This window comes from Lissotriton helveticus, chromosome 9, assembly GCF_964261635.1.
Source record: "Lissotriton helveticus chromosome 9, aLisHel1.1, whole genome shotgun sequence".
NCBI classification, from domain to species: domain Eukaryota; kingdom Metazoa; phylum Chordata; class Amphibia; order Caudata; family Salamandridae; genus Lissotriton; species Lissotriton helveticus.
The window spans coordinates 1,034,082,825-1,034,109,008 of NC_136070.1; the positions used below are offsets into that span (position 1 = coordinate 1,034,082,825).

Consider the following 26,184-nt stretch of genomic DNA (forward strand, 5'->3'; position numbering starts at 1 on the left):
CCAGGATCGGCACTGAGTCCAACACTATTCAACCTTTATGTTACGCCACTCGCTACATTTATAAAAAATGCTGGTTTTCTTCTGCCATTTTAAGCCCATGACACCCACATTGTGGTATCACTGGCAAAGCCTGAAAACAATTCTAGCATGACATTCAGAACATGCATGAGCAATGTGAGCAAGTGGATGGACCACAAATGCCTTAAATTTAAATACCGCTAAAACTGAGGTCATCCTCTTTTGTAATAACCCCTCACTCTGGATGCCGGATTTGTGGCCACCCGAATTAACTCACTTCCTGAACCCTCAAATTATGTAAAAAATCTAGGGGCCCTGGTGGATAAAGAACTGAAGTTCAAGGACCAAGTAAATAAAATAACATCAGCCTCATTTTGCTCCTTAAGGCTTATAGAAAATATTGAAAATTCTTGCCTCCAGAACTTCTGAGAACTGCTATCATTGCATTGGTACTTACAAAGATCGACTATTGCAATAGCCTCTATCTTACTCTTGCAGCAGGTCTCGTGAGGAGGCTACAGACTTTGCAAAATGCTGTTGCCTGTTTTCTTTTTTAAATTCCTAAACATGAAGCGGCTACAGGAGCCATCAGGAAACTACACTGGTTGGCAGTTAGACAACAATGTAGGTTTAAGGTTCTCTTGTCTGCCCCATAAATCATTGCATGAATTGGGGCCAGCCCACTTCAGAGGGAAACTCAAATGTTACGTCCCAGCAAGGACGCTTCGCTCAGGCTCTTTCATGAACCCTCATTTAGGAGGACCAACTGGGGTGGGAAGAGCTTTTTAAGGGCCACAGTTGTGCTCTGGAACAGCCTTCCACTGACACTAAGAGCTGCTCCCTCTCTACTTACTTTCAGAAAGGCCCTAAAGACCTGGCTTTTCCCACAGTATTAGAAGGTACCTGGTTCTGACATCTGCTGTAGCTAGCCTCATTTTTTATAGCACCAAGATGCCCATGGACATAAATTGCGCTTTATAAATGATATTCATTCATTCATTGTTTTGTTGGCTTCTGAAGGCAATGCTGATTTCTGAAAACTATTGACTAATTTCTATTGCTTTGTAGACTTGGAATCGGCCAGTGCATTCCGTTTGGTTTACTTCTGCAGATTGTTGCTTCCTGTACACTACTGTAGAATCTTGCTGACGCTTTCTGAAGGCTACAGTAGAGTCCATGGCTGGACTGGGAAGGAAATCCGGCCATGGCAGTTGAGTCAGACCAGCCGCGGGGAGATGGGGTACGCATGGAAAACACTGCAGCTGCTTTAGTTACAGGGGGCCAATCTTGCAGCTATGCTGCCAAACCGGCCCTGGTAACAAAAAAGGCCCCCTCCAGGGGTCAAAAACTGGCCCCTACCTTGGCGGCCCACCGGGGAAATGCCCGGTGCCCACTACAGCCAGTCTGGCCTTGGTAGAGTCATGAAAACCAATTATTGATTCCTGTAAGCTTGTTACTGCCTCATCTCGTTTTTACTGGCTGTTATTTACAGGAGACCCCTGGGTTCGGTGATGCACCGTTACATCGGAACTTTTACAACGGGAGGCTTTTACAACGGAATTTTTACAACGCAGGATCTATTACATCGGATGCCATTACAACGCATGGCATTACATAGCAGATGCTATTACAACGCTTGGCATTACATCGTAAGTATAGGTAAGTATTTAATTTTTTTTAATTGTATTAATATTAATTATAATTAAATATATTTATTTATGTTTTTTAATATTATTAATTTATTATTTATTATATTAATTAAAATAAGTACAGGTGTACAGGAGTGTTTTTAGGTTTCAGGATAGGGTTTGGGTTTTGGGATACAGGGGTGTTTTTAGGTTTCAAGGTAGGGTTTGGGTTTTGGGGTACAGGGGTGTTTTTAGGTTTCAGGGTAGGGTTTGGGTTTTGGGGTACAGGGGTGTTTTTAGGTTTCAGGGTAGGGTTTGGGTTTTGGGGTACAGGGGTGTTTTTAGGTTTCAGGGTAGGGTTTGGGTTTTGGGGTACAAGGGTGTTTTTTAGGTTTCAGGGTAGGGTTTGGTTTTTGGGGTACAGTGGTGTTTTTAGGTTTCAGGGTAGGGTTTGGGTTTTGGGGTACAGGGGTGTTTTTAGGTTTCAGGGTAGGGTTTGGGTTTTGGGGTACAGGGGTGTTTTTAGGTTTCAGGGCAGGGTTTGGGTTTTGGGGTACAGGGGTGTTTTTAGGTTAAATTAAATTAATTATATTATATTAATTACATTTCTTAATTAAAATAATTAAATTAAATACATTATTTTAAATAATTTAATTTAATTACAATTAAAAAAATATTTAAATTAAATTAATTTCATTATATTAATTAAATAAAATTAATTACAATTTTTATTAAAATTAATTTAAATAAATAGATTTAAATTTATTAAATAGAATTAATTACTATTTTAAAATGTATTTTAATTAAATTATTTAAATTAAATTAATTAAATTAACTTAATTACATTTTTTTTAAAAAGGTATACTTACCTATACTTACGATGTAATGCCATGCGTTGTAATAGCATCTGCTATGTAATGCCATGCGTTGTAATGGCATCCGATGTAATGGATCCTGCGTTGTAAAAATTCCGATGTAACGGAATGCGTTGTTATAAACCGCGTTGTAGTGACACCAATCCCTGGGTTCCTATGTGCTACTGCTGTTTGCTGTTATAAATTGATGCAGAATGCTTCTCGCATTATTTTTTTGAGTCTGGCGTTTGCTCCCATCGTTTTTTGGTGTTTGCTGGCAGCTGGTGCTTTCTGATTCTTGCCGTTTCGTTCCAGGGATGTAACTTAGGCCACAGCAGCCCCTGTGGCACAAGGGGCCCGAACCCTTCAAGTGGCCCCTACTCAGCTCAAGCTCAATGAATACCTGATATGGGAGACTCAGGAGCCCTTCAACACATTCTGCATACGACAGGTTGGCCTTATGGGCACTCTTAATTCTTTGCTTTTGATTGGATAGCTTTCCTTGTTTCAGCCTGTCCATCTTGTGTTTGTCCTTCTCGTGGAGAATAGCGTCTTTACCATCTCTTTTATTTGCTGGCTTATATGATTCTTCTCCTCATTTTTCAGGGAACTTTTTGTTTTCAATCTGCCCCCTCATGCTTTTCTGCCCCTTCAAATTGCTCTCTCTAGCGCATGTGCTTCTTCTCCATTACCAGCACATGCGTCACTCTCTCTTGCCTGTGTGCTTTCTGCCTGTGTGTTTGCTACCCGCTCTCCACTATGCTCCTTCACTTGTGTGTTTCTCCCTTTGCCCCATGTTCTCTTCGTCGTGTTGCTTTACCACTGTCAACTGTGTTTCTATACCCTGTCTGCTATTTTGCCTCTCTGCCCGCTCGCTATATTACTTCACCCCCACCCTCACCCCCTCCTCATCCCACTCATTAGTTTAAAAAAAGAGACATTGTGTGTAAATTTCATGCTACTCTTTTTCTTTATACTGATCCATCGTGGATCAGTAAAGAAAAAGAACACGTGTCCTTTTGTAGGCATGCGTATTGGACACCATGTGTGCTAGAAAATGATGGTGCAAGTCATACTGCACAGCAGCCTCAAAGTTGTACATTATGACTTAAAAGCCCTGGCAGAGCGAATTGGTCTCACAGGCGAGAACTATTGGCTTTGCCAATGTTTGTTTTCATCAATGCACCCCGATGCCCTTTTTAGGTTAGGGTCCCTTCCAACAGTATACTCTTTGCTTTCTAGACACTATTGTTATTTTCAGGATACTGTTTTTCCAGGGACTTCTGATGATTCGTGCGACTTTTTGTGTTCTGATGCTTGTTATTCAAAGATGCAGGCTTATGCTGTTTCCTAGAGGCTGTTGGTTATTCCCGGCCTGCTGTTGATTCCTGCATAATTCTGTTCAATCTTGCATGAATGTATATTTCAGCAGAATTATGCATATTTATATGGGCGAAACAACTTTCCACAGAAATATCTACAAAAAGAAAGCCACGTCGCAAGCTCTCTTCTCTCTGTGTATTAAAAATAGTGTACATGATCATTAATGATATTTTCCGGGATTTTGTAGGTGGCAATAAACAGAATTTCAATAAGTATTTATTCCATAAAGCTAGGGGTCATAAAGAGGGTGTAACCAGATTCATAATTATATCAAGGGCATTGTTTTCAAGCCATTTATGAGGTCAAAGTGAATGACATTGACTGAAAGCTAGAGAGGGTGCATCCTCAAGGAACCAATTATAGATGTCATTTGCTAAAGGGTGTGCAAAATACCGTAGGCTAATGTGAAAATCTCAATATTGGAGCTATCAGCGAGTCCGCTCTGCAGTGAAACGACATGATATGTTATATATCAGAACACGGAGATCCTTGGAAAAATCTGTGTGGAAACAACTGTAAATTCTATAACCCCGGATGTTTAGGGTAAATGCATTGGCAAACACTGGCAAAGCTTAATCCTGATTTATACCCAGCATGCAGTAAAAGTGTGTGCCGACTTTATCCATTATTAGTTGACACAAACTCTGTGTGCAGATATGAACAACTACATTACAAACCAAATGTTTATTATGGGCGCAGCACTGCTCAGCGTATTTATTTGTTATTTGATTTGATATCACGCCCAAGGCCTCTAGGCACAGCAGGTTCCACATAAAAGGTCTGCAAAGAGAAAACAAATAAACGCCTATCTCTTGCACGCCCTCCACAAAACCAGGGACCCGTCAAAAAAAAACAAGAGTGCCTAATAGGAAGGGCATTCAAACCAATGTGGTTACAGTGCAGGATATCCTGGTAGGTGCATTTGTGATTTTAGAAACACATTCAATTAAACATACACATCTGCATGAGGGTCAATACTTAGGGTTGATGATTGCCCTGTGCCCATCACCCATGTCTCTAATGCCCATTGAGGATCACCTGCTGCCAAGCTCTGTGGATCCTGGCACAGTGCATTTCATTTAGCTATGCATGCTGCCCTACACCCTTGCATGTAGCATTACTGGTTCTGTATTTGAGGCATCCTGTGTTCGACACATTATTTTAAAAATACATTTAAAAGACTTGTGGAATTGAAAGGAAGTCTTTGACTTCACATACATGAACCAGAGGTCTTCTAACTTTTCTTTGTAAGAGCTACTCATGTTCAATGAACAGTATCCAAAGTTAGTTATAGTATTAGTATTGTAGTGTTATAGTAGTCACCACATCAGACAAGATTACCATAGCTGCCAAGGTTTCATATTGCTTTGTTTGGCATTTTTATAATTTCAGTGTAATTATGAGTGACATTTCAACTACAACGAGTGACACTTCCTCATGAGCAAAATCATGCAATGCAATGGTGCTAACTTCTTGTACCAACCACAGAAGTCTTAGGGTAACCTCACCAACAGGCAGAAAGAACTCGTCTACCTATAAAACGTGTTTTTTTCGTGTTTGGGCTCAGCACTGCTTCCCTGGAAAAACCATGCACCTTTGACCCTATGTACTCACCATATTACAGAGGGAGCGGATGTTCTGTATAGTCATTTATGGGGTAGAGGTTGCAGGGATCCTGCTACGCCATTGTTACAAGGGGATACCAGCCATTGGTCCGAGGTGGAGGAGTGTGTGGGTGATAGTGGTGGACAGTGCTGATAATACATACATAGAGTGAGTGCGAGACGGTGCTTTCTGGCTAGTGGTGGGCAGGCACCAGAGAAAGGGCTGATTAAACAGCAGCTCCCTAAAATGATGGTTGAGCAGGCTGCCTCTCACACCTCCCGGGTCTGCAGCCCTAGCCCCAGAGCTGCTGTTCACCCGGCCTGACAGACCATTGTCTCTCAGGGTGTCAAGGGTCGAAATGGCAAGTGAGGGCCTGCGGGGGGGGTAAGGTGGTGGCTGAGGGCTCAGCTGTCCTGGTATTTCCCTGGCTCCATGTCAAGCACAGCCCGGTGCCGGAGGAGTTGACACAGCAGAAGAGTCAGTCGGGATCGGCAGTGGCGCAGGCCAACCGAGGAGCATGGCTGGCACTAGCGGGTCCTTGAGCCGCAATAACGGGTCTCAGAAAGGAGTGGGGCCTTGGCGGCTCAGCACTAACTAGGACTTTGCGCCCCGATCATCATCATAATGTCGCACGGATGCCTCTAATGCGCGGCGGCCATGAGTGTCAGTCTGTGACAGATATTAATCAGTCACTGAATTGGTCTTCTTGATCTGGCTGCCCTCCCCGCCAGTCCGGCAATGCCAGGGGGAGGGGGGTTATTCTATTGCACACAGCATCGCGAGGAGTTGACTCTCAGATTCTGACCTACCTTATTTCCTCTTCTTTCAGGACGTGACTGATGGGGCACTAAACGGTCACATCGTGATTTAATCCCAGCCCCCCATAGTGTGCCACAGCCAGTAGCAACCACTGCTGAGGGCAGGCCCCGCACCCCGTCTTGGTATTTGGAGCAGTCAGTGAGTCTCAGTGGTGCGTGTCTGAAGAAAGCCACGCGGCGCCCCCTGCCTCAGGAAATATGCAGCAGCCAGCAGGCAGGACAGGCTCCCGGGCAGATTTGTTACATTGTATCAGCCACTCCAGAGCTGAGAGCATACATTTAACTATTACCTTACTGAGCCCAGCTGCAGGCAGCACGTCTATGGGGAGCAGCAGGGCAGGCGAGTGCGCCGGCGGCGTGCGCTGGCACCCTGTGTATAGCCAGAGTTTTAGAGTTCCATAAATGCGTGACAATGCATTTCAGTGCGGTGTTGCGGAACACCACACTGAAATGCGTGAGTGTCACACCTGTTGCTTGATACTTGACAGGCCTGGATTACATTGATGGTTACCCTTTGCAAGATTAGCACTAGTGATCACCACAGTACACCAGGTAATGCAAAAAATAATTTGTCATTGTGGAATGCCTTAACATGTGTAATAACTAACAGTCATAGCTGCAACGTCCCTGGCACCAAGGTAATATTATTAGTAATACAGTTCCACAACACCAACTGATTTATCACTCAAATATCAGTCTACATATATTTTGGCAATTCAACCATTTTTTCTCCAAACATCGGTTTAGGAGTTCCAACGATACATACATTTTCGTCTCAAATACAAACTTTTCAATTTTGATATACATATATTAATGCAGATAAGCAAATACTTTTAATTCAGTGGGCTGGGCTACACAAAGGCGAGCTACTTACAGTAACTAAACACAGTGGCGTAGCTAGGCCTTTTGGCGCCCATGGCGGTCCCAGCCTTTGCTGCCCCGCGGCGGCCGTGAGATGGGGTGGCAAACAAATCATACATTTGCCACCCGTGCAGCCAAAGGTAATGGGGGGGGGGGGCGCTGCCACTCGATTATGAGCTACCAGTAGCTCCCAAGGTCCTTGCTAGAGATCCCTGAGCTAAACCGTTATGTAGATTGCCTAAAATTTGCCTGCATATCCTTAGTGTCCAAAGACCCCATGGTGAAAATTCGTTATTTATTTATTAAGAAGGAATCTTTTCCATCTGTTTGTGGTGTGCTATTCAGCCCCTTGGAGTGTGATGTGTTTATAGTGCCCCTCCATGATCAAAGAATAAGCTTATTGAAAATATGGCCTGCTGACCCAAATTCGAGTTTGCATGACTTTCAATTGCTAGTGAAAATTAAATGTTCTTCTCGGGGCAGCCAATCAGATTTGGAATATACTAACGCTTTTTGACACTCATTGTTTTCTAGAAATGAGTGAACAGACTTACAACAAACTAACAACATTGTGTGAAGTGCAATGGTGGCTTTCATCGAGCTAGGTTTGGCATGTTATAGCCATACAAAATGTTTCTGGATGGACTAGGGTAGAGAAAAATCAACAGAGTTGTAATCGCAATTTACAACGCTAAACCTAAAAAATCATGAAGTTCACAAGTTACAGTAGTACATTAATCTTAGCTGGCATTTCTTTAGCTCATTTAATTATAAATCCTACCCTGCCTTATACTTTTTCCATTGCCAAACATGCATTCACACACATAGCCAATATCAATTAAGCAACATACAATATCACAAATTCCATCTGTAATTAAAACATATAAAAATTCACTTGTACAACTACAAAAATCTTTAAACAACACATTTCTGTTATTAGCGATACTATTTAGAGTTAAAGCATTTGAGTGAATACTCCCACACCTCATTCAAGAGTGGGGGATAGTAGCTTTTTATCTACACTATTTTCCCCAAGAGTAGGGTTGGTGTGCTTCCAATCACCACCTTCCCCACCTTACCCAAGGGCGGGGTATGTAACCTTTACAACGCATGTTACCACGCGGTACCTTTACCACGCGGCCGTTACAACGCAAGTCGTTACCACGACTTGCGCTGGAGGGCGCTGTGGGATAAGGAATTTTATAAATTTATATTCCAACACCTTCCCTACTGTTACGGGGACTGGTGTTGGAATATAAAATTATAAAAATCCTAAATCCGCGCCCACCAACGCAATTCGTGGTAACGACTTGCGTTGTAGCGGCCGCGTGGTAAAGGTATGCGTTGTTACAACCTGCGTTGTAACAGCGTACATCCAAGGGCGGGGATTTATTTTTTAAATTAACTACATCTGCCTTGCACAAGAGTAGAGGAGGTCTGTGCCTTTCCTTCCCACGGCCTTACTTAACGGTGGGTGAAGACATTCACCATGCATAGGATGGAGAAAGTGTGTTGCCACTTTGCCTTGCCATGCCGAATAGCAGAATGATCTATTTTTCTAATTAATACCACCGCCTTGTAAGAGGGTGGTGGTGGTGTTTGGCTGAACCGCCCCCCCCACCTTATCCAAGAGTGAGGGGATGTACCTATTTAACTTCTCTTGTTTTACTGGGTGGTGTCTCCTCCGACCTCTCACTTAGCCTATGAGAGCATCTAGGCTTTTAATTGTCTAACTGCACATATTCCAACAGCAGGGATATGTAAGTGGTTCTCTCCCTACCTAGGCCATTGGCAGGATTATATTTCCCCACCTTGTCTGGGGTGTGAAAGGGGGCCAATCTTCACTTCCTACCATTGCTAATGACAGTGGATATATTTGAGTGAAGGTAATCTTAGACTGAATACGAACAGCAGTTCAGTCAGCTTGAGAAGTATCCAGTGTTTGTAACCTCAATAAAGTGTGACGGAGGGTCATTTGACAGACTTTCTGTGACTCTGGATGGAAAAGGAAAAAGAGCAAGGGTGGTAATTAACAGTATCAATGGATCAGAACTAGGCTTTTTTTTAAAGTGCAATTACCAGCGCCTAGTGTTTTTTCCCACCATAGATGAGATGATAGAGAAACATGAGCAAATTAATTATTGCAATCTTAGCTTGGATTGGTTATTCATACAGGACTGGAGTCCAATGGGAAATCCAAATTCATGGGAGTTATTTTGACTATATATTTTTCTCCACTGGAAGAGAAAAGATGAGCACAAGGGTGGGATTTCAGTAGTAGAGCCTAGATTCATAGTAAAAGTGTGTAAGCTGACGTAAAGTTGATTGTGTGGCGGATCAGTTGAAGAGATTTCCTAGCTTTATCAGTTTTAGTGAATATAAAATCAGAAAGGCAGCTGCATTGCTATCAAGGAAGGATCTGTTGTGGTGTATCGGACTGATTGTGAAGAATACTGATGACTGTAAAGGGTATGGTTATGGACTCAATGCAGTTTTGGTAATATGTAGCCTGAGTGCTGTGGATGCACCTTTTGTAGTTCTTTAGTGGAGGGCTTAAAGAGTTTTGTGTGAAAAGGTAAAATACAAAGACACACTACACTTTTGTATGTTTTCGTCATTCACAGGGGTTCTGCAATACATATGTCAGCATTGGATACATGTCCTAAAGAGAGTGAGACATTGATTGAAAACAGTTGTACTGTAGATAATGTCCAAGTCAGATACAAGCTTGGCTTACCTAAGAATGGAGTTATGATTGAGTTCAATGATATTGGACCAAGTCCAGCCCATAACTGAGGGAGGATGGGTAGAAAGTTTCTGAGCCACAAGAAAGAGAGCCCAAAAGGAATGCTGAAGTGGTAAGTCCAGGGAATGGGAAGGATGTGCATGTACTGATGCTGTCAACATGTACGTGGGGTTATAAACATACGCCGGAAAGAAACACAAACGCTGGTGTCGGACTCTGGAGATTTACAATCTGCGCTGATTAAGGTGAGCCGAAACGGTTTCGCCGTGAATATGTGAGAATCGTGAAGCACGCAGGGTTGTGCGTTATGGGAGCTGAGTCTTTGTTGAGGTTACTGTAATACAGTTGTGGGCACAGCCTCGGTGAACATCGCCAGGAGCCAGTTGTATCATATTTTCGGGCATTGCCCCAGTGAAAATCGCAATTAGTCGTTTGAAATGTCTGCTTTAAGTAGATAGTGGTTTAGTTGGTGACACTTGCCATTTCTGATTGCCACATTACGTTGAATAGTAGGGGTACAGTACGTTCAAATCTGTTTGAACATTTTCCCAATGTCGAGTTGAGGTAGGGATGGCTATGGAGTGTAGGTGCCTTACTCATCTCCTCTGTTTTTACAGGCTCAAGCCATCGCTCCTAGAAGCATCGAGGGTAGCACTTAATAAATTGACGGCCACACGGTGAAACTGTAATAAGGTATGGCTGGCTAAAGGTGGAGCACCTTTCCCTTTGATTACACAAGGCTGTAGATCTAACACAGTCATGCTGATCTTTTTCCATAGATCCACGGACAACATTACTTGGAGCTGGATCACAAGGACTGGGGGATACAAAAAGTAAGCCCATTCATCTTTGCAAGACATGCACTGTTTGACTTATGACTGATGGGGTGCAGGTTTCTTATGATTTTTCCTTCTTTTTTAATTTGTAGAGACACTTGTAATAGACGAAGAATAGAACAGTCTAATTCTTTGTTGGAGCAAGGTAGGAAGTTGATGCACCGTAGTGGTGTAGTCATGCCGCTGTTTATGTGGGTGGTGAAGTTCAGAATAGTAAGAATATGTCTTTCTCTTTCTTTTATAGATTGTGTGGTCCTGAGGAGAACCCTGCTAACCAATAGGGTTCGAAACGCGTCGACCTTACGCTATCTGTATCCAAATTGATCTTTGTACAATTAAATTGTTGTTTAAAATGTTGTGTGTACTGTTACAAATACGCTAATTTTCTTCGGTAGATAGTTTTTGAAATACGGAGAATAGATCACTCTGTGTTATTGGCTACAGGCGTACTGCTCTTTTGTGGGTCGTGCCATTGATGATCAATGACAATTGAATTAGGCGTGACCCACTGTTGTATTGTGTGAGTGTGTTGAGCTGGTTTTGTTTCAGGAATGAATGATGATTGGATGAAAAACAAGTTGGTTTGTTTGGGATGTCTTGTTTGAGAAGTTGTGCTATGGATGAAGAATTCAACTTAATTTTGTTTGTTTGATATTTGTGGAGTATTTATTTGTATTTGGATATATGTATTGAAAAAATAAGCAAAAGTTTGAAAATAATAACATCCTTTTAACTCTTGTGAAATTAATGTTTCATGGCACCTTTGACTGATTAGCAATGGTACCCACGACTAATTTACTCACAAATTAGCGTCAGTACTGGCATTTGTGTTGGTTTTTCTAACCTACTGAACAGCACTGTACATGAGGAAAATACAAACCTGCATGGCATCCTGGGGTCCACTGAAGGGTGAACAAAATACTTGAAAGACTTGTATGACGACGCAGAACCTACTAAAGGGTGAGAATTGCTCTAATTGGGACCACAAGTCCCAGCATGCATCATAAGTTCAGATGCACTTGCACTGGGGGCGAGTAGTTAAATCAAGCATGCAGATAATGAGTAAATTAGAGCCATCTGCGTATCATACACAAGTTGCCTATGAATAAGAGGCTGGAGCCTCGAAACGCATTAGGCTGGAACTATGACACAGAATGCTTTGTGATAAAGCCAAAGGATTTCCTTTACAGTCTAGTGTGTCCTTGCTCGTTTGGGAATCTTGGAGAAATATATATATATATATATATATATATATATATATATATATATATATATATATATATATATATCACATTACACTCCAATCGGCTTCAACGGCAAACATGGAGAAACTGACACTTCGATGCACTTGCAGGTGATTGTTTATCTAATTCTTTCAAGTGAATTGCATGTGCAAAGAGGAAAGACGTGTTTCGGCGATCCCAGTCGCCTTGTTCACAAAAACGCTAGTACATTGAAACCAACAGAAATGTAAACACACCCAGACGATCATGTGCTCAGCTGTTACCTGACTAGTGATGAACAGAGTAAACAGACTTTGAATGCTAGTCTAGTTCACACTGAGCACTGGTAATGTGTAACACACCATTATAACGTGGTTCTATAGGCTAAACTATTTTTTGGAAATTAAAACATTTCATACCTGTACAAATACATTTGCAATAACCCATTCATATAATCATTTCTCAAATAGAATATGTTTTTAAACACAATTGTAGGTTAAGGCATTGTTATTTGTCACTTCCAAAAATTGTGAAAAGCCTAATCATGGCCTAATTATTTCCACTGCAACTTAAATGTCGATCACATGTGGATTTGCCAAATGGATAAAAAAAGACCACAATGTTCATATTAACCTGCTTTTAGTAGACAACCTAGAAGTGAATAAAGTGCAAGTGCTATATAAAAAAATATTAAAGATTCACATATCCCGTCCGGGAACTATAGATGTGAACATATATATGTTGGGCAGGGAGAAAGAGCTAAAATATTGTCTATTTATATGTATAACAAAATAGAAAATGTATTAATTAATCAAGAGAGTGCTCTACAAAATTGATTGAATATCGCAATCCTAAACAATCGCTGAGAAGAACAATCAAACCACCATAAATCAAGAGAGCCCCCTAAATTGGTGGATTCAAGAGTGTTCGCTGTACAGTCTGAACCAGATACTCATGCATTTGTTCCTTAAAGCAAAATAACGTATGACACCAAACCTCCTTGGCAATGGTCATGCTATTACATCATGTTAACAAATCTGTGCAAAGAGTGCCTATAAATAGTATAAAACCAATCATTCATTTACATCATATAAATAAATGGTAAAACACATAAAAATCGGTCACGTAGCAAAGATTTAAGATTTAAAAAACATTAAAAAAGCATGCGGTCTAAAACATATTTCATAGGGGTAAAATCCAAATTAAACCAAAGTGTATTTCTATTGTAAAAATAATTTGTGTACTCTCCGAGCTATATACCTAGAGATCTAGAGATAATAATGCAAATCTTCACATATATTGAGCCCTCTCGGAGTCTTAGTGTCGAGCTCAATTATATATTTGGTTTCCAAATGTCTAAGGATTTTTTCCCTGTTGCCACCCCTTTTACTCTGTGGGACACTGTCAATTACAAAGTATTGCAAGACATTAAGGTTGTTATTGTGTTCCATTTTTATATGTCTGGCAACAGGGTAAGTTGGATCCGAATGTATATATTTATTTATTTATTTATTTCCTTTAAATTTCACAAAGGAACAGCGAGGATGTGAAGATAAAACTCATGGTTAATGGGAGAACATCCTCCCAAGCACCATATTTAAGATGGAGGGAGAGAGTTGTATGTTATTTTCATTAAAAAGCGTATGACTTTGAAAACAGACTTTTTTTGTAACTTTGTTAAAAGTGGTGCATTTTGAAATGCTCACAAATGTATATTTTATATGGTGTATATTACTGTTTCCCATTGTTAACATGTATCCAGTTGCAGGTTGATTGCACTTTTTTATTTTTTGTTTCAATGAAAAAATATTGTTTGGCTGCTCCAGTTTTTTTTTAATTTAACATAATTATTTTATGTTATTGTGTTTCCCTAAAATTAACCTTCTTTCATAATTTTTCCTTTAATTTTCAGTTTATTTGCCTTTCCTTTCCATTATCTTTCTTTAAAATTTGATTTCTATGATCTGGTTTTCTCGATGTGTTTTCTCGGTTTTGGTTTTCCATTTATTCACATACATCACATGAAATAAATCACAGAGAAATGTGTGACAAGACTAGCCTTTTAGTATTTTTCCAGCCGCCCTTTGTACACAAAATGCAATGCCAATGTATCTGATTTAATGCGGGTTATTCATAGAATCTTCTTGGTTCTCTTTCTTCATCCATTACAGTGATGTCATGGAATTCTTGCGTAGTATTTTACATGCTTGATAAATACATCTAATTTTTACTAGGAAGATAGTAAAATACAAATGTCTGCCTCATTCAAGTTAATTGTTAATCTTATCTCCTATTTAAGTATATTATATGATAGTGATGTTGTAGAAACATTACAATATTTGGTGCTGATTCAAGTACACTCTATTGACTTGACAAAAAAATGCCAATGCTTCACAATGCCAGAAACAACCATCTCACAAGGTTAGTATTGAAATACAAAAGTGAAGTCCCTCCCCAACTGTCATGAAGAGCTATTTAATAGATGATACCTCAGTCTATATCCTAGAACAATACAAGCCACTCCCTCGGCCCACCACCAGCAAGAGGCACCACATTTCACCAAAAATGCATGTAAGATGGCTTCATAGCTAGAGGAGGAGCTCTTAAAATGTAATTTTTCATAGATTGCAAAGAATCTCACATCAGATTTTAATATTTTTTGGAAGCTTAGTAATTTGCCCTAATGTTGCCTTGCTAAGACAATGCAGAACTAGCTATGCTACAGAGTGCATCAGTGTGGAAATACCTGCTGGCTATTGATCTGATAAATGAGCATCTAGTAGATGGCACAGGAAAGACTTGCATCTGGGAAAGATATTTTATAGAACTGTGGTTAGTTAATGCCACAGATCACTTATACAAGGGGGAGGACTTGTGCCAGAAAAATTTGGCTGAGTTTCAATGGAGTCCATGGGAAGAGCAATATTCACTAACTTGTTAATGACAGAGACGTTTAGTGTGGCCCCTCAGTGGGGGTTCATGCTCTTCCCGAAACAGAAACCTTGCATGGTTTTCCCTTTTTTCACATAAAATTCACATCTGTTAGAATGACGAGGAACAACACACACTATATAAGAGAATACAATGATTTGCCAATCATTGTTTGTGATTTATATATGATTAAGATACTGAAAATAAAAAAATGTATGTTAAGTTAAATGGTGAGTCACTATTTCAAAATGTCAAGGAAAGCATTAGACAAAAATCCAATTTTTAAAAATGTCACTATGTGGTGATCACTTGCTGCTAATATTTCTGAATATCTCACAAAATGCCTATTGTAGTCATAAATGTCCATAACAAAGGAGGCTATTCTTTGATTGGGTGAATTAATGTACACACAACAGAATTTTAAGAAAATAGTTTGGAAAAAAAATTTCTGACTATTGGGATACTCTGCATGTTGGTCTTGTTTGGATCTATTAGTAAGTGTTGAGTTTTTGAGACGCTCGAATAAATAGTACGATACGGGAAACTGTAGCCGGTTTTACCGCACCCCAGTTAAAGTTATAGTGTAATTGGAGGCATAAATAGACCAGCCTAGATTGATATGAGTACTGAAGTTGGATTTATGAACGATTTGATATTTGTAGAATGACTGTTATGGTCTAATTTAAGAAATAAATTATGGGTTCCAGTTGAGAATAACTATCCCTCTCCCTTTATTCTTTTTTCATATATATGGTACGATGGATGCAGCCACGACTACACGATACCCCGTTTTCCAAGAATAAGAAAAACATAATTAGTCGCTTGGGGACATTAACACTGTGAGGTATCTTTAAAATAACAATGATTTTTTACAAACCAATTAGGTTTTTTTTTGGAACCAGGGAGTTGAGCATTAAAATAATACTGATCCCTTTTGAATAGGTGGTTTTAACTAGAAGAAGTTTGAGAAGAAGTATCAGGCCCATGGGGAATCCATAATCGCCACTAAATAATCATAAGGTAATAGAATGAAACAAATCATAGGTTGAGGGCGAAAAAATGCATTTTAAGTTAAAAATGTTTTTAATCTGTGACCTTTATGTGTTTTTCCTTGGTCCATAGGGTTGGTTCTAAATAGTTCTCACTCATCCTCAGAATAAAGTGAACAATAGTGAAGGACAACTCTTTATGACCTGAACAGGTATCATCTTTCAAAAGATCTTTTGTGAAGATCAAATATAAATGAGATTATGCAACTATCACATATGGATCTCTAATAGCCTACTTGCTATATTTCACAGATTCCAATTTTGGGATTAAATACCCTTAAACATTTTGGGAGGATTCTCACAGATGTGCGGTTGCACGGGTGAGTCATAATAATGATATATGTCTGTAAACGGGTTGGAAGAATGAATGATTGTTGTTTTTTTGTTAATTAAATGAATGGTTGGAGCACTTACAAAGAATTTTAGAAAGAATTTCATGTCATGTTTTAATGTCTGTGATGCAATATGTATTTATATAGCATTGAGTATTTGTTCATAACTACTATGTGGCGTTTAGCCTATTGGTTTATTGCATGGATAGTGAATGTATTTTATGGTGATTTTTTGATTATATGTATTGATTATTATTGTTTTTAACTGTTTGATTGTCTATTGTTTTATGAACCTTGAGGAAATTGTGCACATAATGATTTTACTTAAAAGATAGCAACTAAAAAGAATGTGTTGCTTTTATTCTGTATTAGGTGACACCAAGTCCATTTGTAAGGAGAAACATATTACTCTTGTCCTGGTGAAGGTGGTTTTATGGAAAAAACACCACGGAAACGCGTCAACGCTTAATTTTTTGTTAAATTTGGAAGGTTCAACAGTATTTTGGTGACAGGGAATTAAGACTCATGCCTCTGTTGTGCAAAGATAATCCAAATTAACATCCGCAAGACAAAGTCAATTGTCTATGTTTTTTCTCCTGACTGATTATTATAGCCAAATGATATGATCTTGGTTTATTTAGGTGTTTCTATGTATTCCTTCTAGAAATTACAATTAAATTTTGTGCTAGGGGAATTGTTTTTAATGACAAATAAATGTTGTGTTTTATATAAATATAGTAGTGTTTTTTCTTTGTAAGTGCTTTAATAGGTTGGTAATGGCACGAGAGGTGTGTTGGATGTGAGTGTAACTGTGGGCGTTATCGGCCTTCATATAGATTGAAACTAAAGGGAAAACTTTTTCTTTTACTCTATTAGTAAAATACAAATAAAACACAATGGCAGTTATGATATGATATGATGCAGATTTATAAAGCGCCTGGTTACCCGGGGACGTCCCCGGGCTGTTGAGCCAAGATTACTAAGGACAAAGGCTGAGTTAGGGACCCTGGGGAAAAAGTCACGTCTGATTTCACCTGCAGTCAACATTTTGAGGAGATATTGCAATCGGAGGCATACACATGTCTGCTGTGCTTAAGAGATTCTAGCTAGCATGTTTTGGCCATGGCTGTCGAAAACCTACTCTTCCCATGGAGGACTACTAAGTACGCACTCTTACTATTCTTACAGCCAGCAAATACATTCTATTCTATTCTAGCAAGGATATAAAGCAGTCTATAGCCCATAAGGGCATCCCACAAATTGGGAATTGTTGGCTCTCACTAGAAAGATAAATGCTCTGTGATAAAAAAAGATGGATTTTAAAGACTTCTAAGGGTATCATCAATAAACAGGAGAACATCAATAAACAGTAAAGTAAGTGGTGAAAAAATTCCAGAGCTGAGGAGCAAAATGAGAGACGGAACATCCACCAATGCAAGAACTGTGAATCTTGGGCAGGTTCAAGAGTTGAAGTAAATTAGATCTCAGACAATGAGAGGGAAGCTGGCATTCAAATTTAGATTGGGGTGCAGCGGGCCAGGGTAGGGAAAGAGTTGATAAACAAAGCAGAGATGATTGAACCAATGCATTTGGAGATGTGAATCAAGTGAAATGAAGATAACAATGGAGAGATGTGAGCATGAAAATGAAAAGTAAGGATAATCTGGACACCACTATATTGAATCCTTTCTAAATGGATGAGAGAAATCAGGAATACAAAAATAAAGAGAATTATAGCAGTTGATGCAGGAATGGATAGCTGCCTGTGCCATCATCTGAAGGGCTGAGCGTGGAAGGAAAGGCATAATCATGCACAGAGGGTGAAAATGAAAGGAAAAAAAATAATAGATTTTACTAATTTTGCTACATTAAGAATGAGAATTATCAAAATAAAAACCTATGTTCATAAACTCAGAAACTGGGGTCAAAGGAAAACCAAGGTCAGATGGCTATTATTATTCAGGAGACAAAACAGAAACGACCTTGCCCATGACAAGATCTTCTATCTGTCAATCTTCAATATTAAGGAGTTTTGGCTAATACAAAAAAACAAACACAATAAGATGATGGACGGAACACTGAAACATTTTTTAGACACTCACCCCCAGTCACAGATCTGGGTTGAATCCATCATCGTTCTTTAGCTCACTTTGCCACCCCAGTTCAGACCCAGCCATATACAAATCAGTCTTGACCCTGTTCCTCATGGGAATAGTCCGTCCCGAACTGCAAAGCCAGGTCTTCCCTGGACCGGAAACAAGCATCCTGGGACCGGTTTCGGGCTAACACTCCTCATCAGCCAGCCCAGCTTGAATCCACTGGCAAAATGAGCAGCACCACCATAAGACAGTCCTGAAGTTTCTTGCAAGCACCAGGTGTATCACCATCTAATAAGATGAGGATCTCATTGTCATTAGCTTAGGTCATCAGGGTTAGACCAAAGCAACTGATGAGTTGGATAAGGGGAATGACATACACATTGAAATGTATATATTTGAGCCAGGAGTTCTGAGGAACTGTATGGGTGACTATGTTCAAGTCAAAGCAAAAAGGAGGATGATGGATACCTTATATATGGTCTGTGAGTTAAGAAGCATCCAGACCAAAGCATTTTTGAGGATGCCAAACTTGTGAAGGCAAGTCAGGATAGCACGATGTCATGCACCATATGAAAGGTCGCTGAAAGGGATAGTAAATCAAGGCAACCACACCACCTTGTCTCTCAGCAGTCCAAAAGATCAATGATGGACATGTCTGTAGGAGATTCACTGCTACGGCGCAGACAGAGTCTTGACTGATAGGAATTCAAGATGTTGGGGGATTCGATAAAGCTTGAGCACTGTGCTTGATTTCTTTCTTAGTATGGGTCTAAAAATTGCTCATAGTCCCTGGATCAGATATAAGATTTTTGAAAAGCGGGCAATCAAGGGATCTTTCAATACAGCAGGATAAAAATTGTTGGAAACACAAAACTTGCAGAAGTTAATCAATGCCGAGTCTACGGAACTCACAGCCTGATAAAGGATGTGTTCAATACAATGGTCGAGAGAGGATCCTGGCTTTACAAAACAAATATGTTGAATAGTTTGGGCCGGTGTAAATAGAGTGAACTCAGAGAGGCAGGGGGGAGAGAAAGAGTCCAGGTTTATGTGCGAATCTTAGAAAATCATTGAATTCTGGGAGGAAAAGAAATATATTTGTTGTTGACTTAGCCATAAAAGAAAGAGGAAGGAGAGGCCCAAAGAACTTGTGAGCACTGAAAGGAAGCATTACAGCAGACAGGGTGGGAGAGTGACTTGACTGTCTTGAATATCCATGTAGTGGAGTTAGCAGTGTCAAAAATCCTAAAGGCATAGTGAGAAGCACTAGAAGATCCAATCTGTTTTCTATATGCATGTAAGGGTTTGCACAATGTCTTATTCCAGGAATCAAAATCTATCGGAAGGGTGAGAACCCCTGTTGTCTGTGCAGAACTCAATTATATGGTCTCCGGCTGCAACACTTTGACAGACACTAGAAGGTTTCAGTATTATTGTTCCTTTTCAGATACTGGGGTTAGTATGTCTGATAATTGTGAAGCATCCTAAAATGAGTACGAAGACCTTAAACCAACTCATTAGAAGCCAAGAGAGTATTTGATCAAAACTACAAATAGTGTGAATGCCATGCCAAAAACTGATATTGTGAGACCCATTGTTTTCTCTCTCTTCCCATATGCAGCAACTATCAAAGTCCTTCAGCAGATTTCCCATCTTCATTTTCATCAAACCACCATAGGGCATTGGCTCTATCTGGACAGATTCAGCTTACAAGGGAGTCCCCTGTGACTGAGATTTATGTCATTTTACAATAAAGCCAAGCCGTCAAATAACTCTTCTTACAAGAGGATCCAAAAATAGACATTTAGACGAAAGCCTGGTTTTATTCCCTGGAAGGATCTGTTTCACTGACTACTGAACTGATGGAATCTATACCAAAAACTAAATCCGCTTTCAGTGTTTTCGAGGGTGAGAAGCAAAGGTACTCTGATGTTAGAAGGGAATACTTTATCCATGCCATTTAAGGTAATGCCATCTCACTAGTTCTGCACTCAGGTTTGAAAGACAGATCATAGGTGCTAATAAAGTTATGATCACTGAAAGTCATCCCTCCCCTAAAAGGAGTCACAGGCTTTATCTGGAGACAATGATTAGAAGCCCCAGCCTAATGGCCCCATCACCTGCAGCCTTTCCCTTTCCACTAGAGAAGGGAGCCTTTAGCTCATACGTGCCCTCCATGTCCTACTTATCCATTATTGAGAAGCTGCATTATAGAGAGACTGCCTCAGTGTTTCTTGGTTCTTTGACAATGGGTATCAGCATGTCCCCATTGGACAAATTACTTACCTTCGGTAACAACTTATCTGGTAGAAACAAGATCTAACCGCAGATTCCTTACCCTTGAATTTCCAGGCGTTAGACTGGATCTGGAAGATTTTTCTTCAAGCAATACCCCTGTGTGTTGGCAGGTGGCATTAGTCGTCTCTGCGTGACGTCATCAGCGATATCTGCACTGTTGTGACGTCCCCTTCACCTATATAGACACCACCTTGGCACGCTGACATCAGTTACTTTTCAAGACTTTCCGCGCCAGAAGCACAGAGCCAAGAAGTGCACAGAAATTGGTGTGTTCCTGAACAACCTGGGCCCTTAAAGGGATCATCCCTGACCCTGGCAACCTGTCTGCAGAGCAGGGAGGCTGCGTATGTCGGTAAGGAATCTTCAGCTATATCATGTCTCTACCAGATAAGGCGTTACTAAAGGTAAGTATCTTGTCCATCTGATAGAGACATCTAGCCACAAATTCCTCACATTTGAATAGATACACAAGCAATACCATCCCCGGCGGAGGTACTGCGGACAAGTTTAGACCAGGAAGTCCTGCAGGTCAGAGCAGCCGACAAGGCTGTACCTGTTGTCTTGACTGTCCAGGCAGAAGGGCTTGGTAAACATGTGCAGGGATGCCCACTTTGCTGCCTGACAAATGTCGAGGACTGAAACTCCATGTTGCAACGCCGTGGTAGCAGACTTATCTTTAGCGGAGTGAGCCCTTACACCTTCAGGAGGCTGCTTTTTGGGCAGAGCATAGAAAAGATTGATGGAGAGGATGACCCATATCTAGATAGTCCTGCACAACGTTTCTTTGTTCCAATGCACCCCACAAAGAGTTGCTTGTTCACCAGAGAACTCTTTAGTGAGGTCCAGGTAGAATGAAAACACTGTTTTTGGGTCAAGTCGGTGGCTTTACTCCTCTACTTTAGAATGGTGCGGAGGAGCTGAGAAAGTGGGCAAGGTGACAGATTGCACAACATGGAGTGGTGTTATCACTTTCAGTAAGAAAGAGGCCCTAGTGCAAAGCACCAACTTATCAGGGAAGATAGTCAGGTAAGGAAGCTTGAATGTGAGAGCCTGCAATTCACTCACCCTCCTGGCAGATGTGATTGCCACTAGAAAAGGCTGTTTTGATAGTAAGCAGCCAGAGGGGGCAGTTGGGCAGAGGTTCAAAAGGAGCGCTCATTAGAAAGGTGAGAACCAGATTAAGGTACCACTGAGGCATAATGTAAGGGGAAGGTGGGAATCTATTTACAATTGGCAATTTAATTGTATGAGAGTTGGTCTGGCGGCCTCAGGAAGACGGATAGGGCCGAAAGGAACCCTTTGAGAGTGCAGAGTCCTTCTGGGCAAGGGTCAAAATATAAAGCAAAACCTGAGAAAGGGAAGCAGAAAGAGGATCAATAGACCTTTCTATACAGTATTTTAATATAACAACAAAAGAGCGATGTGGTCGAGTACCAGAAGGTACTCAGTCACGCTGTCTCCAAAAAGGCTTTAAACCCAGTGAGTGAACCAACACACAAATTAGTAGTAAAAAGAACCCTCACTCACCACCTGGTGGTGACATGCTTCATCATGGGGTTCTCACTGGAAGGACCGAATGTCCTCCCAGTGTGCTACTACGCCTGTTTACAGCGGAGCTGGTATCTTGTGTGTTGAATAGTGCCAACCAAAAAGGTGTGATAATGTGCAAAGGTTAAAAAATGCCAAGTTGTGACTATCAACTACTTTATTAAGAGTCCAACTTGCATTGATTAAAAAGGGGTGAAAATAGGACTGATACCACGTTTTTTTTAATTGAAAACCTCTAGTCCTTAGAAAACCGGTCAACATGTTTCTGCATGGGAGCCAAAAAATCGCTCTGCATTCATCAGGACCTTCTAATAAATCTTACGGCGGTATGCACACACTAAGGCGCACCCGACCGTGAATGCATTCGGGCCACGGAAGTGAATTCAGTCAGGTTTACCACGGGGAGCCGCCGGCTGAAATGTAGCACGGCGTGAAGCAAACCCCTGCCGTGGTTACCCATGGAGCACGGAAATAATATCTGCAATTGAATGGGCCCCAGTAAATACTGAGAGTGCCCCACGGGTAAAACCGTGAGTAACGAAACAAGTCTATTTTACTTTTTCACATTCATATCTTCACGGTCGGGTGCGCCTTATGTGTGCATACCGCCGGAAGATTTATTAGAAGGTCCTGACGAATGCAGAGCGATTTTTTGGCTCCCATGCAGAAACATGTTGACCGATTTTCTAAGGACTAGAGGTTTTCAATAAAAAAACGTGGTATCAGTCCTATTTTCACCCCTTTTTAATCAATGCAAGTTGGACTCTTAATAAAGTAGTTGATAGTCACAACTTGGCATTTTTTAACCTTTACACATTATCACACCTTTTTGGTTGGCACTATTCAACACACAAGATACCAGCTCCGCTGTAAACAGGCGTAGTAGCACACTGGGAGGACATTCGGTCCTTCCAGTGAGAAACCCATGATGAAGCATGTCACCACCAGGTGGTGAGTGAGGGTTCTTTTTACTACTAATTTGTGTGTTGGTTCACTCACTGGGTTTAGCGCCTTTTTGGAGACAGCGTGATTGAGTTCCTTCTGGTACTCGACCACATCACTCTTTTGTTGTTATTTCAATATTGTTTAGTTTGGGGTAGAAGAGCGATTGTAACATACCCTGACTCTCTTATTGTGATTTGATTATACAGTATTTTATACATGTGTTCCACCAGCAGACGTGCACAATCTTGGTAGAGGGACGCCTGGCTGCCAAAATGACATTACAAGCTTCGGGATGAACGTTGAATGTTATCAACTGTCTCCACTCAACCTCCACGCAAGAAGGCGTAGAGTTGACAGTTCCGGGCGGAGAACCCTCCCCTGCTGCTGCAACAGAAGATCTTCCTGAAGAGGCAGTCTGATCGGAGGATCGATGCTCAATTGGAGAAGCTCTGAATACCAGACTCGCCATGTCCAGTTTGAAGCCGCAAGAATGACTTAGGCCCAGTCGCTCCTGATCTCCTTGAGATGGGGGCCAGTTCAGGCACACCAAAGAAGTCTTTCTGAAAATCTTCTCTGCAACTCTTTCAACTCAAGTGTTGATTCATTTTTTATCTTCAATTGAGGCCAGCTGAGTGCAGTCTTCGTTGGATCCTGCAAGAATCAATCAGTTGCAGCGAACACAACACATATTTGTCAGTGGAGTAAGCTCTGACCAGATATTGCTGGCAGTCAGGGGTCACCTCCTCACCTTGGTGGACAGCTGGGCTACCTTTCTATCTTTAAAGCTGCAAGATGCTTTAGAGTCCGACTTTATCCCATGCATAAATGGAAGACAGCAGCAAGTTCCTGTCTGAGGAAAATTACTTTTCAGCATTAGAGTGAAGAGCTTTATTGATATCCGACATATTACTAATTTCTTGCTCAAGGAAAACAGTAGCACTAGGACTTTGTGGCACAGGTCGAAAACCTGGATAAACCTAGTTCAATCTTGCTTTAAAGTTTGAAATCTCCCACCATTTGAGAGGCACAGCATCCTTCATCTTTGATTTGAAATTCACAGGCTTTACAATGCAGGTAGAGCATGAAAAGGGTGACCTGAACCAGTAAATGTGATATATTGGGTCCAGACGGGCTGCATTGAAACCAAGATCTTGGTTACCAGGCAACAACCAATCACAGAGGAAAAGAGTTGAAGGTGGGTTTCACTGTGCAGGAGTGATACCCATTCCACAATGGAAGGGTTGTATAAAGATTCATCTGGGTCCACCAGCCGACTCTACTGTCAGTAAGTGGGACCTAAGCAAAGGTTAACACTTGGTGTCACATACTCACTGGAGGATGAACTGCTGCAGGCAACCCACTATTTTGTGAAACACACACAGAATCCCAAATGGACGCCAACTGCCAAATACACATTCCCCAAACAAGATGGGTGAAATAAAGGTGAATTCCTTTGTATAATGCGTGACAGAGATAGCTTGCAAGTGCCATGTTTTCTTAACAAGGCGTAAACCGATTCACTGGTGGTTCCCGTCACAAACTGAGGAAGGAAGTGCATTCGCACCCGAATTATGGGGCCGATTATGATGGCGGACGGACCTGAGTCCGTCCGCCACCATAGAGTAGGACGGACCGTCCGCAGGGGCAGCGGCAGTCCCTCCGTGCAAATTAGGATGTGACCGCCACCCTGGCGGTCACATCCTGTATTTTTATCATTGCGGTGGGTGCTGCTTGAAGCAGCACCCGCCGCAATGATAAAAATGTAAGTTGTGCATTTGCATGCACAAAGTGGCAGGCACCTTGCGGTGCCTGCCGCTTTGTGCAGGCAAATGCAGGGGGGTACCATAGGTACCCCCCATGTGCACCCCCCACCCCCCCTTCACCCCTGGGGGCCCGCAACGGGCCCCCAAACACAAATCCGTATGCCTTTACACGGCGGAAATGCCGCCGTGTAAAGGCATCTTTCTGCAGACATCCTAATATGGCTGGCGGTGTCTGATAGACACCGCCAGCCATGTTAATGCTTTTCCGCCGCGGGCGGAATCTGCCCGCGGCGGAAAAGCGGAGGACAGATAGTAAGACCCACCAGCCATCCTAATATGGCGGTGGGTCTTTCAAGGCTCCGCGGCGGATTTCCCGCATCCTCCGGGCCGGCGGTGGCTTCCGCCGACCCGGTGGATGCGGGAAATCTGAAATCGTAATAGGCCCCTAAGTTTTTTTTAAAGCTGCTGGACTTGTGGATACTTTGTTCATATGTTGATAATGTTGATAGTAGTCGGATTTACTTTTCAAGATGAAAAAGAATATGTAGACATATGAAGCCAGACAGAGTAGACCTCATATAGTGGCTTATTTCCATTCTAAACTATGTGGAAATCGCTTTTCAATATTCGTATTCACGTCTTGGATTGGGAAGATATGCTGTGCTTTCTGGCACAGGGGTTCTGTTAAACGCTCTTGAGTTAGAAGGGCGACACCCACAGACAATCGTGCCACACGTTTTAAAACCTGCGACTGCACAAACCGGGAACCTTCGAGCTAAGTGAGAAGCAGGATGCTAAAGGGTAAACACCAGGAGGTCATATTCTGGCTGTTAAAACTTGTCATAAACTTTCCTACCACGAAACAATATGTTTGTTATTTTCTGCATATCTGCTAAAGGGCAGGGCTTGCTTACTGGGTGGAAAACAAAACAAAAGCCAGGTCACATGTTTATTTGCTTCAGTTAACTCCCTTCCCCTTCTGATAAATAATCAAACATGCCATCCAGAAAAAACAAAACCAGCGAGCTGGGAAATCTGATGGTCATCAGAAAGGCTCGGATACCAAGAAAAGCAGCTTACTGTTCCCACAGAGAGCTGTCTGCCCCACACCTACACTGACATCTGAGTAAATAAGTGCACTCACTCTTTCCACTTCCCCCTGCAATTACTCCTACTGTTAAACAACTTGTTCTGGAGGCATTTGCAAACATCAGTTTTTGTATTTTTTTTTCTTGTGGCAGCACAAC

The 26,184-nt window shown here is 41.3% G+C and overlaps 1 protein-coding gene across 12 annotated transcripts in view; it reads right to left on the reverse strand.

Annotated features, from left to right (window-relative positions):
* The window catches only part of FOXP1 (forkhead box P1), a 935,659-nt gene that overhangs the window by 347,082 nt on the left and 562,393 nt on the right, over positions 1–26,184 (reverse strand). The window lies entirely within an intron of this gene.